The sequence below is a fragment of the Neophocaena asiaeorientalis genome, unplaced genomic scaffold, assembly GCF_003031525.2.
Source record: "Neophocaena asiaeorientalis asiaeorientalis breed wild unplaced genomic scaffold, Neophocaena_asiaeorientalis_V1.1 scaffold328, whole genome shotgun sequence".
NCBI classification, from domain to species: domain Eukaryota; kingdom Metazoa; phylum Chordata; class Mammalia; order Artiodactyla; family Phocoenidae; genus Neophocaena; species Neophocaena asiaeorientalis.
The window spans coordinates 253727-270903 of record NW_020174432.1 but is presented as its reverse complement, the minus strand read 5'-3'; the positions used below and the strand labels follow the sequence as shown (position 1 = coordinate 270903).

Here is a 17177-nt window from a genome sequence, read left to right as displayed (position 1 = left end):
ATACATAGAAGAAATATTTAAGATAATTACCTTATAAACAGGGAAAGATAAAAGAACTTAAAGTATGTAAGTTTCTACATCTGTCTAACTAGTAAAATATCAACACCATCAGGATGTGATAAGTTATACATATGTATACACAGTACTTAGAGCAACCACTAGAAAAAAATCTTTGCAAAGAAATACACTCAAAAACACTACAGATGAATCAAAATGCAATTGTTTTTAAAAAGTTCAAATAACCTATAGAAAGGCAAGATAAAGAAAGCAAAAATAAAAAACGGAACAAACAGAAAACAAAAAAGAAAATGGCAAACAAGAAAAATGCAGACCAACTCCCTCATAAATACAGACATATAAATCCTTAACAGAATATTAGCAAATATAATTCAGCAATATATAAAAAGAATTATACACTCTGACCAAATGGGGTTTATTGCTAGAATGCAAGGCTGGTTGAATATTAAAAATCAATGTAGGGCTTCCCTGGTGGTGCAGTGGTTGAGAGTCCGCCTGCCAATGCAGCGGACACGGGTTCGTGCCCCGGCCCGGGAGGGTCCCACATGCCGCGGAGCGGCTGGGCCCATGAGCCATGGCCGTTGAGCCTGAGCATCCGGAGCCTGTGCTCCGCGACGGGAGAGGCCACAGCAGTGAGAGAGGCCCGCGTACCGCAAAAAGAAAAAAAAAAAAATCAATGTAAGCTATCACATTCACAAGTTACAAAAGAAAAAATATCATGATCCTATTCATTGATGCAGAAAAAATTCATGATTAAAAAAAAAATACAACTCATAGAAAGCAAGGAATGAGGAGAACTTGCTCAAATAAATAAAGGACATCAACCAAAAACCTAGTTAAGATCATACTAAGACAAAAGGCAAAATGCTTTATGTGATGAGAATTCTCACGAAAAAAGATATCTTTATTTGTAACAGCCAAAAAGTGGAAACAAACAAAATGTCCTTTAATAGGCAAATGGCTAAACAAACTGTGTTATATCCATACCATGGAATAATACTCACTAATAAAAAGGAAAAAACTATTGATATGTACAACATAGATGCACCTCAAGGGTAATATGCTGAATGAAAAAGAAAATAACAAAATATCACACACCACATGATTTCATTTATATAGTATAAATAATAAAATTATAGAAATAGAGAAAAAATTAGTGGTTAGCAGAGGTTAGGGATAGGGTGGGGAGGGACGAAGGTGTTACTAAATATAAAGTGGCAGCATAAGGAAGATCTCTGTGATGGTATAGCTCTGTATCTTTGTAACAGTGGTACTTATATGAATCCATATATGTGATGTCACAAACCTAAACAAACACATTGTTCCAATGTCAATTTCCTGGTTTTGATATTTTTCTATAGTTAAACAAGATGTAACCATTGGGGGAAACTAGGTAAAGGGCACCTGGGATCTCTATGTACTATCTTTGCAATTTCCTGCAAATTTATAATTATTTTGAAATTAAAAATAATGTGTTGCTGCCTTCATAGGTATTGATAATCCCATCACTGGAAGTGTTCAAAGAAAAGCTGGAGTACCACTTGTTAGCATGATATAGCGAACAATCAGTGTAATAAAGTTACATTAAAAGAGCACTAAATCCTACCGAACTCTGATATTCAGTGATTCTATTCGTTTGAATTAAACACATTTAAATATAAAACCTGGTTAAAAATAATGAAAAGATTCACATCTTAGGCTAAGATTTTCTCCTTCACTTATCTCTACTGCAAAATATAAACTAACCCAATAGTACGTGTGTCTGTGTCATGTTGTGTTTGATGCACAGAGGAAAAAAAGTTCAGATATTCTATTTATAACATTTTCCCTACAGTCATTAAATGAATGCAAGAGTTTATAAACTGTTTTATGTCACAGTTTTTTATTTGTTTAGGTTAATAAATGTTTTCAATTAAATCACATAGTATACAAAGGTATTCTTCAACATCTTTATTTTTAACTTAATCATGTTTATAAAGTCACAGCATGTTGCAACAGAAAGAGTTTTATAGCTGAAGCCACAAAACCTATGTTAAAGTATTGGCTCCACTCCTTACTAATTTTATGACTTGGGCAAATCACATAATACATTAGGCCTCATTTACATAAAAAAGAGATTAATCGTGACATCTCACAGATTGTTGAGAGGCTTAAGTAAGATAATGGTCATGAAAGTGTTTGGCAAATTATAGAGTCATGTCAATGTTGATGGTATCATGACCATCTTCATCATTATTAAAGTAAAATAATCATAATTTCATTCTAAATAGATAGGGAAAATTTATCTATGGCCCTTTTATTTTTCCTCTCATTTTTCTTCTTGGTATTTTACTTTCTTCCTCAGCTTGTCAGGCTCTTTGTGTTGGCATTTTCCAACAGGAAACACTGCTTCTGCAAAATGTTAATAGGCTTGAGTGATATAAAGGTCCTCTAGTCAAATAAGCTTAGAAAACTCTGGATTAAATGCAATTAAATAGATTCCTTGAGTGCAGAATTTTTCCTATAGTAATGACAATATGCTTCTGTACAAGAATTATGTAACCTACAGTTTCCACAAACTTATTTGGAACACTAACCTTTCCCATAGGACAAGTATTCCAAGAACTATATTTTGATACATAATGCTGAAACCTTCCTGGAGGGCCATTTTTCCTAAGAAAGCCATTAAAACTGATCATAAGGCTTAAGTCCTTCAAGGAAAATATTCAGTATTAAGGGAGACTAATAGCCCAAGTTAAAAAAAAAAAAGTTATACATTGGGAATATTATCAAAGGCAATGGTTTTCAAACTATGTTCCATGGAGTTGCTTCAGAGACAACTATTGGGGTGAGTGTGGAGAACTGAGTCTAAAATGGTGCCCATAATCCCCACCTCATAGTGTTCATGCCTTTGTAAAGGATCTGTGACTTGCTCCTAATCAAGGCGGTGGAATGGCATAGTGATGGAATGTCACTCTCATGATACTGTTAAAATATCCACCCTAGCTAGTCAACTTGCTCTAAGCCTCCTTTGCCTGCTTGATGAAGTAAGCAGCCCACGTGGCAAGGAAGAGCAGGCAGTCTTTAGGAACGATGGGCACCATCTAGGAACTTCAAGTTGCATCCAATCACAAAGATATGAATTCTGCCAACAAATTGATTGAACCTGAAATTAGATTCTTCCCCCATCAAGCCTCCAGAAACACAGCCCAGGCAACAACCTAATTGTAGCTTGAGATCCTAAACAGAATACTCAGTGAAGCCATGATGAGACTCCTGAACAACAGAAATTGTAAGGTGGTAAACATGTGTTGTTTTTAGCCACTAAGTTTGTGGTAATGTGCTCTTAATGCATTGCCAGCTCTGAAAGCAGCAGATTTTAAAAATAGGGACCAAACCATAAAAGTCAGTAGATCTAAGGGGCCAGATACGCTTCAACCAACTCTCAAGTTCCAAAACAAAACCAAGGCTAGCTAAAATGCAATATTTGAAATAGGAAGGTAAATTTTTCTCCATAATTAGCTTATTTTTTAAACATCTTGCTCCTTTGGTATTACCAATGTATTCTTCTTTAATAACAAGTGACTGATTAAATGATTGTATAGATTACACACATCAGAATTCATTTTAATGATTACACAGTGTGAAACTGTTTTAGGATCTGTGGGTGCAAATAGGACCTCAAGAAACTTACATTCAAGAAAGGTAGACAGGTAAAATATACGACAGCACAGCTTACTGTAACATATCTTAATATATATCCATGCTATCCTATTTCATTACAGCTAAGTTGCTATCAATTAAAATATGCACAATTATTTTATATATCACTAGAAAGGAAAAACTGCTACCATTAAACGATGCCAAGCATTTGATGGCAAAAAGAATTTATATTTTCAAAATGTTATAATGTGAAAAAAATTTGCTTCTTAGTATGAAAAAACTATGGCATTTCATGAAAAATGTTGATTATTCAGAAAGGGGAGAGATTTTTTAAAACTTAAGAAATGCTTCACTATAGAGGTGATATTTAAACTGTACCTTGAGAGATGCAGTTAGATTTTACTTATTGGAGGATTTTACTTTCTTAGAGGAAAATAACTGGACAATCCTGGCAGAGAAAAGAGAATATATCAAACTACTGCTGCCAATATGAACATATATAATATATTTGGGAAATGGCAGGTAGCAGATTATTAACAAGTAACCTTTTCCTAGATCTGTAATTGGATATTGTTTCATGATCTGGATCATTAGTTCTCAACCACTATGTTGTAACACAGTTGTAAAGTGTGTCACAAGTAATGCTACTACTGATAAAGTAACATAGTTTACAAACCAATTTTTAAAAGAGTAAATTTTAAATTAGAATAATTTCAACTTTGCATCTATATTAATGTAAATCTCAGTTAATGTCTTAAGTAAGAGGGAAAAGAAAGGAGTAAAACTACCAAAAGAAATTAGAAATTGCCCATCAGTAGGAAAGCATTAAGGCCTGAGTATGAATTATGTTTCATATTGTAAAAAATGTTTGGGAATTGTTGATCTTTATTATCAATTCCACATAACTAATTTCATCAGATGTAAGACAACATTGATTGCTTTATGTATTACCAAGGGAAAAAAATAAAATGCTGCACTTCTGTCCTAATTTCGGAGATGATAAAACTGTGGGGAAAATGTGTAGATTTGATGAAATACTATACTTAATCCTGGGAGCTACTCAAAGAGAATTATGAATCAGAAGACAAGAATCAAAATCCAGGCCGTGAACTGGATTATGACCTGAAGCCAATCATTTTACAAAGCGAACCATTTTGCAAAGATACTTTCCCTTCTAATACAGTGTGATTAGTGAATAAAAGACTGATTGAATAACTATACATGATAACCTGCTATGGTATCACTGCCACCCTAAGGTACTTATCCAGAATTGAGGCCTCATTTCAGGTTTTATTTAATAATAATAATGACACTTATTGAGTACTTACTCTGTGCCAGGAATTGGGATAAACACTTGAGTGGACTGTATTTTCCAAAGGTGGCTACACCATTACATACCCCATTCCACATGTTCTTCTTAAAATGTGACAATGACATCCCTCTACTGAGAGGACAATGTCTATACTCCCTCCTCTTGAACCCAGGAGGATCTAGGACCAACAGAGTGTGGTAGAAGTAACACTTCTGTCTTCTGAGGCTAGGTTTAAAAGGACAGCATGGTTTCTTCCTCAGTCTCTCTCGGGACACATACCTTGGGAGCTGTGAATCCATGTGTAAGAAATACACATATCTAGAGAAAAACACAAAACCACACTAACTAGTCGCCATGAAAATTTATAACCACTAATTCCAGGTCAGTTCTTATTGCTTCCAGGTAATTGTACTACATTTCCTTAATTCATTATCATCTCCATTCTCCTAGAAAAGAATTTCATATTTTTTCTATCCATAGAACTTTAACCTCCTCCCCTGATCCTGATTCTCAGATAATGGTCCTGCTACCTTTTCCATTTCTAGAAAAAAAGAAAAAAATTAGATGAGACATTCCACGCTAAATATGGTTTAGAACCAACCATATTTATCAAACAGCATGCATCTGTTTTCATATTTTCTGCCTTCCTTCCTATTATTATAAACACACTGCTCCTGTCCCTTTAGCAAGTCATCCCACCTACTAATGCACTAAATCCTATCATCTTTCATTACTTAAGGATAAGGTTCAAACAATTGTCCTCTCTCTCTCCAGCATCAACAAATTTCCCCTTGCTATCACTGCTATGAGAACACAGACATGCTGTCTTATCTCCTACCTTTTAAAAATCCCTCTCTCTAGTCATCAACTCCTTTTTTGTTGTTGTTCCTCTCTACAGCAAAACTCCCCAGAAGAGCTGTCTGTACTATTTCCGATTCCTTCCTTTCCTTTATTTCTTGAGCCCACTTCAGACTTCCAACTCCACCACTACACTAAAAGTGCTCCTGCCAAGGTCACCAACACCAGCAATCTGTTCCTGCATTGCTAAATCTAGTGGTTAATGATCAATCAATCCTCAACGAATTTGACTCCTAAGCAACAACTGACACAATCAATACTTCTTTTTTTAACATCTTTATTGGAGTATAAGTGCTTTACAATGGTGTGTTAGTTCCTGCTGTATAACAAAGTGAATCAGCTATATGTATACATATATCCCCATATCCCCTCCCTCTTGTGTCTCCCTCCCACCCTCTCTATCCCACCCCTCTAGGTCGTCACAAAGCACCGAACTGATCTCCCCTTAAAATCCTTTCTTTAGTTGGATTCTGGGATATCACTTTCCTTCTGGTTTTCCCCCTACTTCACTGGCCAGTTAGTCTCAATTTCTTTGGCTGGCTTTTTCTCATCCTCTTCTAATTGTGGGAGTATTCCCCAGGTTAATCCTGCAATCTCTTCTTTTTCCTAGAAACATACTCCCCTAGTAGTCTCTTCCAGCTGCCTGGCTTTAAATATCATACATATATTGATGACTTCCAAATGTATGTATCCAAACCTAACCATGCCAGTGAGCTCCAGATTAGTATATCTGCTAGGTTACTCACCACCTCCACTAGATATCTAATAGGAAAATTGAACAATATGTACGAAACTGAATGGCTGATCCTCCCTGCACTCTCCCAAAAATCTGTGTCTGCCACAATTTCCTTATGTTAATTAATGGCGACTCTTTGCTTCAATTTGCTTAGGCAAAAATCTTTGCAGTAATCCTTAACTTACTCCTCTCTTAATGTCACACCCACCTCTAAACCATCAGAAAATTCTGCTGCCTGTACTTCAAAAATATATCCAAAATCTGACTACCTCCCTTCACTTCCACTACTACCAAGTTGGTACAAACAACCATCATCTCTCATTAGGTATTAGATTAGCCGCCTAACTGGTCTCTCTGAATTCATCTTTGCCCCTCTCAAATCTGTTTTCAACACAGCAAGAGTCCTCCTCAAAAGGTAAATGAGATGAAGTCATCTGGTTTCTCATCTCATTCAGAATGAAAGCCAAAGTTCTTGCAATGACTTACAAAGCCCTATATGATCTGGCATCTTACTACTTCTTTGACCTCAGGAAATTTGCCTATTTTTTGTTTGTTTGTTTAACTGTTGTAGCCTCTGGCACACACAGAAGTGCCTGGAACACAAAAATTGAATAAATTTGTTGATGAACTAAAATATCAAGTCGTCATTTTCACACTTCTTTATGCAGTGGAGTCTCTTTCCTAACAGAACTCCCTAATATGAAAGTGATTAAGAGCAAAATTTGGTTGAAACAAAGTGGAAGATCCCTGATAGTCACCCATGCTCTCTGACCTTCTTCAGCAGTTCCTGAAACATTACCACAGAAATCTGGTGCTCTGGTTTTGGTATCAGGGTGATGGTGGCCTCATAGAATGAGTTTGGGAGTGTTCCTTCCTCTGCAATTGGTTGGAAGAGTTTGAGAAGGATTGGTGTTAGCTCTTCTGTAAAAATGTTTGATAGAATTCACCCGTGAAGCCATCTGGTCCTGGACTTTTGTTTGTTGGAAGATTTTTAATCACAATTTCAATTTCATTACTTGTGATTGGTTTACTCATATTTTCTATTTCTACCTGGTTCAGTCTTGGAAGGTTATACCTTTCTAAGAATTTGTCCATTTCTTCCTGGTTGTCCATTTTATTGGCACAGAGTTGCTTGTAGTAGTCTTTTATGATGCTTTGTATTTCTGCGGTGTCCATTGTAAATTACAGACCAATATCACCGATGAATATAGATGCAAAAATCCCCAACAAAATACTAACAAACAGAATCCAACAACACATTAAAAGGATCACATACCATGATCAAGTGGGACTTATCCCAGGGATGCAAGGATTCTTCAATATACATAAATCAATCAATGTGATACACCATATTAAATTGAAGAAGAAAAACCATATGATCATCTCAACAGATTCAGAAAAAGCTTTTGACAAAATTCAACACCCATTTATGATAAAAACTCTCCAGAAAGTGGGCACAGAGGGAACCTACCTCAACATAATAAAGGCCATATATGACAAACCCACAGCAAACATCATTCTCAATGGTGAAAAACTGAAAGCATTTCCTCTAAGATCAGGAAAAGGACAAGGATGTCCACTCTCGCCACTATTATTCAACACAGTTTTGGAAGTCCTAGCCACGGCAATCAGAGAAGAAAAAGAAATAAAAGGAATATAAATTGGAAAAGAAGAAGTTAAACTGTTAAATAAAATTCAAAACAACGAAAAAGAAATCTGGTGCTCCATTTGGCATAGTTTTTAACACATTGAGTCTATTTTCTTTATTTTTGAGAGGAAATTAAAGACCAGAAAGTTAAATAACCTTCCTAAGATTACAATGGGATCACTGGCAAAGCCTTGAAAAGAACCTGGTGTGTGTATTTTCAACCCATTGCTCTAATATACCATATTGCTTCTCTCTAAAAAAGGATAATTAATAAACCTATCAACCACATTAGCTCCTCAAAGGCTTACTAATTTCTTAAGGAAAGGAAATGTCTTTTTTCATATTTGCCCCCCTCCAATGTCAAGCAGTGACTGGCAAACAGTCAGTTCTCCATAAAAACAGTTCTTACTGACATAATTGTTATACTCCAATGTGTAGAATGACCACCTATCCCCATCCGATACCTTCTTTGTTCTCCTGGAAAATTCTATTCAACCTTCAAAACTCAATGCACATAGCAACTCCTCTGTAAAGTCCTTCCTGATAAGTCAAGGTAGAATTATCGATACCTTCTCTTAATTACATCAATGTCTCGTATTAAATTATTTCATATCTAACATATTGTATTCCTCTTGTTTGCTTACATGCATCTCCTCGAGCAGAGATCACGCTGTGCTCATCTTACACATAACACTTAGCACAGCATAAGGCACACAATAGGCATGAAATACATTTTTTTCCTACTGATTAAACAGAATTTGAGAGTGAGGTCTGAGAAAATATTGGTATTATAATCTGTATTTTATGGAAGTTTAAGCAGAAATATGCTTTCTTTCACATCACCATATGTTTCATGAGTTAAGCTAGATTCTTATCAAACTCATCATATCTGAAACCTAACAGTTATTTCTCTTTAATGACTTTTGCATTATTAATTAATTCTAATTTTCATTTCTCTTCTGCTAATCTTTACTTAGCATTTATAATTTGAATATCAATCATTTGATTTGGGTCTTCACTCTTACAAATATTTTTAAAATCATGTTTATACAATTTTTAACTACTGGAAACCACTACAAAATAGAATAAAATCAGGAAAAAATATTAGCAAATGGTAAGCATGCTTTCCTAAATCAATATATTTTCATAATAAGACAATGAGTTTTAATGGGCTCTATCAGTTATAATTCATAAAACTAAATAACTATGTTATACTTTTTTCTGAACAAATTTAAAAGCTTTCCAACACCTAAAGCAGTCAAGGCTATTATTAATAAATAACATGTAAATTCAAACATAGAATGGTGTCATTATGTGCTTCTAATACTAGTTACTTAATATAATTAAAATTGTGTGCGGTAATCAAGCTGATATTAAAAGTCTTGCGTCATGGGGAAATTCACACTTAAATACAATCTTAATTTCATATAAAGTCTACCAAAAGGGAATCTGCAGGGGAGGGGGTGAAGGGGAATGGGCATTTGGTTGTACAACATATTTTCCTTTTCTGTGAGTTCTCAAGGTAGCCTACTATTAAACAAAAAGTACCTACACTAGCCCTTCTAATTTTCTAGCGTTAGAAGTATTTAATTAATAGAATCTGTTCCTCGATATGTGATGTGAACAAAATAGATTTATATTATAAAGGTGGGTTGGATTAAAAGAAAATGATACACAATTTACGAGACTACCTGAAATATAACAAATCTTGACTGAAGGCACCACACAAAAGTGTCAAGTGCATGAAGTGGGGGTAGATAACAGAGGAGCAAAAGAGAAAGAGATGGGGAACAGGAAAGCCTCAGTGGGAAGCAGAGAGATACAGAGAAAAAGAGGAAGAACAGAGAGGGAGACAGAGCACATGGTGGGGGCATATGAACAAGCTCAGCAAAAGGGTAATAAAAGAAGCAAAGTGCAATGACAAGTAATTTTTCCAAATATAGGTAAGTATAATTGGATCACAGAAACAACTGCAATTGTCTCAAAATAAATTAGATGAAGACTATTTAGCCAGCATTTTGTTTATTTTTGTTTACTACTTCATTCAAATAAATCTGTCAAAGTGAATGTCAAACTTCTCAATCAATAGAAGTTAACCAATGGTCAGAATATGCTATTGATACCTACATTTGAATATATTTGCCTGGCCTGTAACTCAAAATCAAAGTTGTCTTATTTAAAGATGGTACACATTTTCACTACAAATAAATGTATTCCAATATAGCAGTTTGGTAATATCAACACCACAAATGCATTCATTTCAGTTTTTAATAAATAAGCAGAAAAGGGAAAAATTTTATACAGCATACCTTAAAAAGCATTTATTATTTTATATAATATTTGTAAATAAATACGTGAATCAGAGATCTTAATTCATTACTGTTACTGACATTTTGGAGGCGAAAAGTTTCCTTTTGAAATTTTTATTTTGTGCTAGTGGCCATTTTACACTATAATGGAATCCCTCTTTTGTGCAGAGTAGCATTGCATATGACAAAATAAAGATAAATCAACTAGGAGACTGCTTGCTATATTTTGATATCAACATTTTAAAAAAATGTTTTGCATCTATTGGATATAGTAATCACTTAAGTAGCCTGTCAAAAGTTTTCTCAAGTAATGAATTGTCCTATTAGATTCCATTAAAATGTTAGTCTTGAGAAATTTCCTGAAAGGACTGTTACAAGTTAAATGCTTATTTCCAGCTTGTAAAGATTCTGGGAGGCTATGTGATCTGGGTAAGGCATGCATATCAAAAGGAGATAGTAAATGAATGACTAGTTTAATTTTATTTGAATCTTAATGTAAATATAAAGATGAAGCATAAAGCATAAAAAAAGTCAACACCGTAGAAAATTTGATGGTGTTGTGAGGAAAATGTTATGGGGAAATGAATGTTGTTATAAAGTAAATAAAGGGTTTTTTCCACATTTTTTAGGCATTAAGCATGACCTACCTAATGCATAAGATTATATTCACAATATTTTTCGATATGTACTCTGAGAGTGCATGGTGGATGATCACTAACGATGGAATACAGTAAGACAACTTAGTTAACAGTTTCCTTTTTCCATTTTTATTACATAAACATTATAGCCATACTAATGAAATTCTACTTAAAAATTTTTTTTACAAACTGTTGCCCCCCAAACTTCTAATTTATCCTTATTTCTTTCTAGTTCTATATGCATATCTCATTTTAACATAGCAGATATAACTTTTAATTCAGCTTCTAAAGTAAGTTTACATTATAGTCTGGATAATTTCCCTTGCTACCACAGCCTCCATAATTATCAAAACTTCAAATAGATTTTAGTGATATGGTAACTAATTTTTAACAACCTGTTTTCTAGGGAGAAAACAGGTCCTGTCTTGTAACATTTGCCTACTTCCATAGTGCAAATACTTTCACTTAAGCCAATTTTGAACTACCAACAGTATGTCACTGAAAGCAGAATTGGGAAGAGATGCACACAACTGGTTCTCACAAGTTGGTATCAACCAGCTCCAGCACATTATTTTTGTAGAGTTGAGTTTTCTCCAGTTTTGCACTATTATAACCCTTACAATGAATACTTTTGGCAGGCATAATTGGATCTCTACCCAACAATTACTTCCTATCCCCTTAGAACTGTGAACTCTAAGCCAATCTTGATAATTCTAACTCCATTGCCAGCGATTAGTTAGGAACTGGCACGAGTAACAATTATGGCCCAAAAAACACATGAAGAACTACACAGAGGAGGCTTCTAGAAAAGTTTCTCTCAGTTTCAAATGGGTATTTGAGTACAGGATGCTTCAAATTGTTATATCCCTCTTGTAAACACAAGGGGACAATACTCAGAACAAAATCTTAGTGGATGTTGTTGTATACCACCCGTATGAACCCCTCAGAACTGCACTAATTCCTCAAGCTGCCCCCAAGTGTTGCATGCTCAGTGCTCATAGCTGAGTCCTTTACCCAAGAAGTTATGCTCCCTCCCCAGGGGGCAGTCATATGGAGCCCTCCTGGCCCCTGCCTCAGTTAGGTCATCTCTGAAGATCTACACCAGCTTCAAACTCCTGTGGGACTGGTTGAGGTGTCTGTTCACAATTTAACTTCCTCTTCAAAGTCTTTCTGCCCTTATTCCCTCACAGGTGTTGTTACTAATTTATCAAGTTCTAACAGTGGTAATTACAGCAGTCCCCAAACAGACAGATTTGGCATTTGGAAGAACTAATATTCCTTGGCCTGTGGGATTAAGGACTATCATAATGGGGACTTCCCTGGCGGTCGAGTGGTTAGGACTCCACACTTCCACTGAAGGGAGCACGGGTTCGATCCCTGGTCTGGGAACTAAGATCCCGCATGCCGCATGGTGCGGCCTAAAAAACAAACAAAAACTATTGTAATGGGCCAACTGGAAACCTCTGAAAATACCCTCCCTAACTGGTAAAGATTAAATAAAAAATAAGGATGCATCATCCTGCATCCTTATTTTTTATTTAACACATTACATCCCTATTTTATTTCATTTTATATTTTATTAAAGTATAATTGACTTGCAATATTGTGTTAGTTTCAGGTGTACAACATAGTGATTCAATATTTTTATATATTACAAAATGATCAACACAGTAAGTCTCATTACCATCTGTCACCATACAAAATTATTACAGTATTTTTGACTATATTCTACATAACACTCCATGAAGAAGAAAATTACACAACTGAACCCTGCCTGAGTTCCAGACTCACAAAATCATGATAAAGGAAGAACTTCTGGCTCAGTGGCTTTGTAGTGTCAACTAGTTCTTGGTACAAAAAACCAAGTAGAAGCTTGGATGAAATTGTCAAGAACAACAATTGCATGGCTGTGGAAATCAAACAAACCTACATTAAAAAATTGAGAAAAATGCTAGAGTTTCAGAAAATAACAACAGAAGTCTGTTACCTTCTTACCTGGAGCTGCTCCCACAGCCCCCTTCTGGTTATACATACATAAAGGATCAATAGTTTCAGCAGCACAAGGCTGGCTGGGAAAACCAGCAGCTTTGCTACTTGACTTGGGGTGGGGTGAAAACCCATGGCTCTGTCAGCTAGAAGAAGCAAACCCAATTGGAAACAAAGAGAGAACCAGCAGCTTAGCTAGCCTCAGACTGCAGTCGCACATATGGTGAATAACAGACCAGGCAGAATTTGACAGGGAAGCCCTGGAAATGAGAGACCCACAGAAAGAAAACTTGATAAACTCTCCACACATATCATACTGACTAGGAAATTATACCATGTTCAGGGTAGATCCTGAGATATTCCGGTAAAAAGTAATATCCAAGCAAGTGACTTGAAAACTAGCTGAACTCCAAATGTGTCCCCAACACTATACACAGATTGATTAGCAGAGGGTGAAAGCCTTAAAAGCTGAGAATATTTGAGCACAATTTCTGTCCAAATCTCTAGCTGGCAATTAGACTATGCAGACACAGCAGCGACCCATCGGAAGGTAAGCCTCTTATCACCAGAAAAAACTGCAATGACATATGCAAAGTACTGAGAGAGGGGGAAAAACTCTGTCAACCAAAAATTCTATATCCAAAGAAATTATTCTCCAAAAATAAAGGTGAAATTTTAAAACTTTCTCAGATTAAAGCAAAACAAAATTAGGAATATGTCTTTCATACCACAGGATCTAAGTACCTAGCTTAGTGGCTGGAACTGGCTCCTTAAATTTGCTGAATCAAATATATAAAAAGATATAATTTATTGTCACTTATTATTTCTTTGAAAAAATACATAAAGTTTAAAATTAGAAACACATATTTCCTGTTTCCTCAGTAAAATTTGGAGACTTGCCCCCTCTACTATCTCAAGAATAGGATATGAGGCCCAAATTCTAGGTTAATCAAAACCTAGGTATCCTTAATAACAAAGCAAAAAGCAATGGTCCCGTGGGAAATAAAATTTTTCTTTAAAAAATTCTCAACATGTATAGAGTAGGATATGCTGATATAAAGTAGCTTTTTCAATCATCTGTAAGAAAAAAATTTAAACTTGATTGAACTGCTGACTCTTTGAACATTGTGTGCACATCCACGCATGCACACACACACTTTTGAATGTGTGTACTACTGTATAAGATATAATCATATCTTTTTTAATTTTTGAATTTTATTTTATTTTTTTATACAGCAAGTTCTTATTAGTTATCCATTTTATACACATCAGTGTACACATGTCAATCCCAATCTCCCAATGCATCCCACCCCCCCACCCCCCCGCCACTTTCCCCCCTTGGTGTCCATATGTTTGTTCTCTACATCTGTGTCTCTATTTCTGCCCTGCAAACCGGTTCATCTGTACCATTTTTCTAGGTTGTACATACATAATCATATCTAAAATGCATTTGGTTTGAAGAGACTGAAATGTATTCCATTCATACTCATCTATTCTAAACCTAGAATTTTAGCATCCTTCTTTTCTCTTTTAGTTTCCTTTTTTTGATGTCCTTCATCTTACATACAGTCTAACTTATCATCTTGATCATTTATTAAAGTTCACAGTTTTCATGATCTTACTATTTTATTCAACAATCCATTCCATGAATTAAGGTAATTATATATTTCAAGATTTGGACAAAAGTATCAGGAGCATCTTAGATCCCTATGAAATGAAACCTTCACTTGTATTTCATTAGATCCTCTGTTGAAAGAGTTAACAACATTCTTGCACTCTAGGATTCCATGCTTATTGTGTCAGGCTGACTTTATTTGCTCCTGAAAGAGATCTTTACGAACCTAAACCCTACAAAAAGAGGCAGATAAGCGGTACCAGGGAGAATGGGGTTAAGGATGGCAATAATTTGAGCTGCCCTTTTGCTTTGAAACACATCTCCCCATATCCCAAGTAATTCCTCAAGAAGCCCTTCTCATGGATACATCCTAGAAAGGAAAACAGACAGCTCCAAGTTCAAGCTAACAAAAACAAAAGTCCATCCTATGTACAATTTTCTTGGATGAGTCAGCTAGCATAAATGCAGTCAAATTTTTAGCACAGTTCTTACTCCTGTTCCACAAAGCTGCAATTCTAGGGTGATAGGAAATGCTTTCATAGTTCATGTTTCATACTCTAGTACTATAATTATTGATAGTTAATATATTTTAGTTGAATGATATAAAGAATGAATGAATATACTGTATATTTCTCAAAATATTGAAATACACTTAGACCCAACTTTTCTGCTATTTCAATGCTTTTGTAAGTCAAAATTGGTTTGTAAAACATTTGTAACACCATTAGGGTATTTGCTCTGATATGCCTCTTACCAATTAATAGCAATACGTCCTTCACAAAGCTTTGTATTTTTCTATCCATTGAACCAATTTCATCATTAAAATTTTAAAGCTATTCTAAATAGCAATATCTAGGCATCATCTACTATATCCTAGTTCAATTTAACAGAGACTTCAATGTAAGTTAAAGGTTGATGTTTCCTATTTACCATACTAACTTCAACAATTAGTCTATAATTTAACTCTGCTTTTAATTTTTCATCCAGCTAGCTAAACGCCCTCTCAAATATCCCACAAACTGAAATCTGAAAGATTTTTCCCTTGATATATACTAGATATGTTTCTTGGATACTAAGTTTTCCATTAAAAACAATCCTTTTTCTTTAGGCAAATGCTTAACATAGTGTTTTATCCATAATTAACAAGGAAATATTTTTGCAACTAGAAGGAATTACTATCTTAAACATTTTACATGTTGCAATTTATCAAGAAACAAAAAACTCTCCTTTATTCCTATTTGTAAATCTACCTTCTGGCTATGCACTTACAAATTAATTTTGAGTTAGTTTAGCTTCTTAATATGCTTAGGTATCTATCAGGTGTACTGTGGCACTCACCAAAATAAATTACAGAAAGATTAAAAAGTTAAAGTTAAAAAAAATAAATAATAAAAACATGAGAAAGTATACAGTTAAATATTCAACTGATTTGGGGATGAATAAAGAGTTTCTAGGGTTAAAAGGAATGGGAAAAAAAATCACCAAATATGCAAAGACTTAGCTATACTAAATTCAGTATTTCCAAATGACCAAAGAAAATAGTAGCTAAACATCAAAATGGGAAATGCATTTGGAACAGATGATAGTTAAATGGGTTAAATTCTAGCCATACAAAAATATCTTATAAACCAATAAGAGCAAAATTAATTAATACCCAATAGGACCATGGGCAGAAGAAATAAAAGCAATGAACAAGACAATTCATAGAAGAATATATCAAACACCAATAAACATACAAAACATTCATCTTCACAATAAAATTCAAATTAAAATGACAGATACTTTTTTTTTTTGCAGTACGCAGGCTTCTCACTGTTGTGGCCTCTCCCATTGCGGAGCACAGGCTCCGGACGCGTAGGCTCAGCGGCCATGGCTCACGGGTCCAGCCGCTCCGAAGCATGTGGGATCTTCCCAGACCGGGGCACTAACCCGTGTCCCCTGCATCGGCAGGCGGACTCTCAACCACTGTGCCACCGGGGAAGCCCGACAGATACTATTTTTTGTGGTCTATTCAAATGGCAAAAATGTGGTGTATCAAGACTGAAAACTCAAGCACATCTGACAGGAGAATGGAGTGTTATAATCTTTCTGGAGAGCAGGTTGGTAATCTGAATTAAAAGTTTAAAAGAATCAAAGCACAAATATGTATTTGTGAAATACTCAGAAAACAGGCAAAAAAATTATGTATAAAGATAGCCATTATAATATTATTTATACCAGCCACTGGAAGCAACTGCAATGACCCCAGATAGATGAATAGTTTGTGGTACAGCCTTATGATAGAACATCAGTGCAGCCATTTAAAACATTTCTGAAGAACATCTAAAGGCTTGGAGAAAAGTTAATGGCATGATATCAACTGAAAAAAATCAGAATACAAAATTATATAGTATGATACCAATTTTGTAGATTTGT

At 35.1% G+C, this 17177-nt stretch overlaps 1 protein-coding gene across 15 annotated transcripts in view; it reads right to left on the bottom strand.

The window, feature by feature from the left end:
- Positions 1-17177, bottom strand: part of RIMS2 (regulating synaptic membrane exocytosis 2) — a 348709-nt gene that overhangs the window by 274478 nt on the left and 57054 nt on the right. The gene's annotated exons all lie outside the window — the stretch shown is intronic.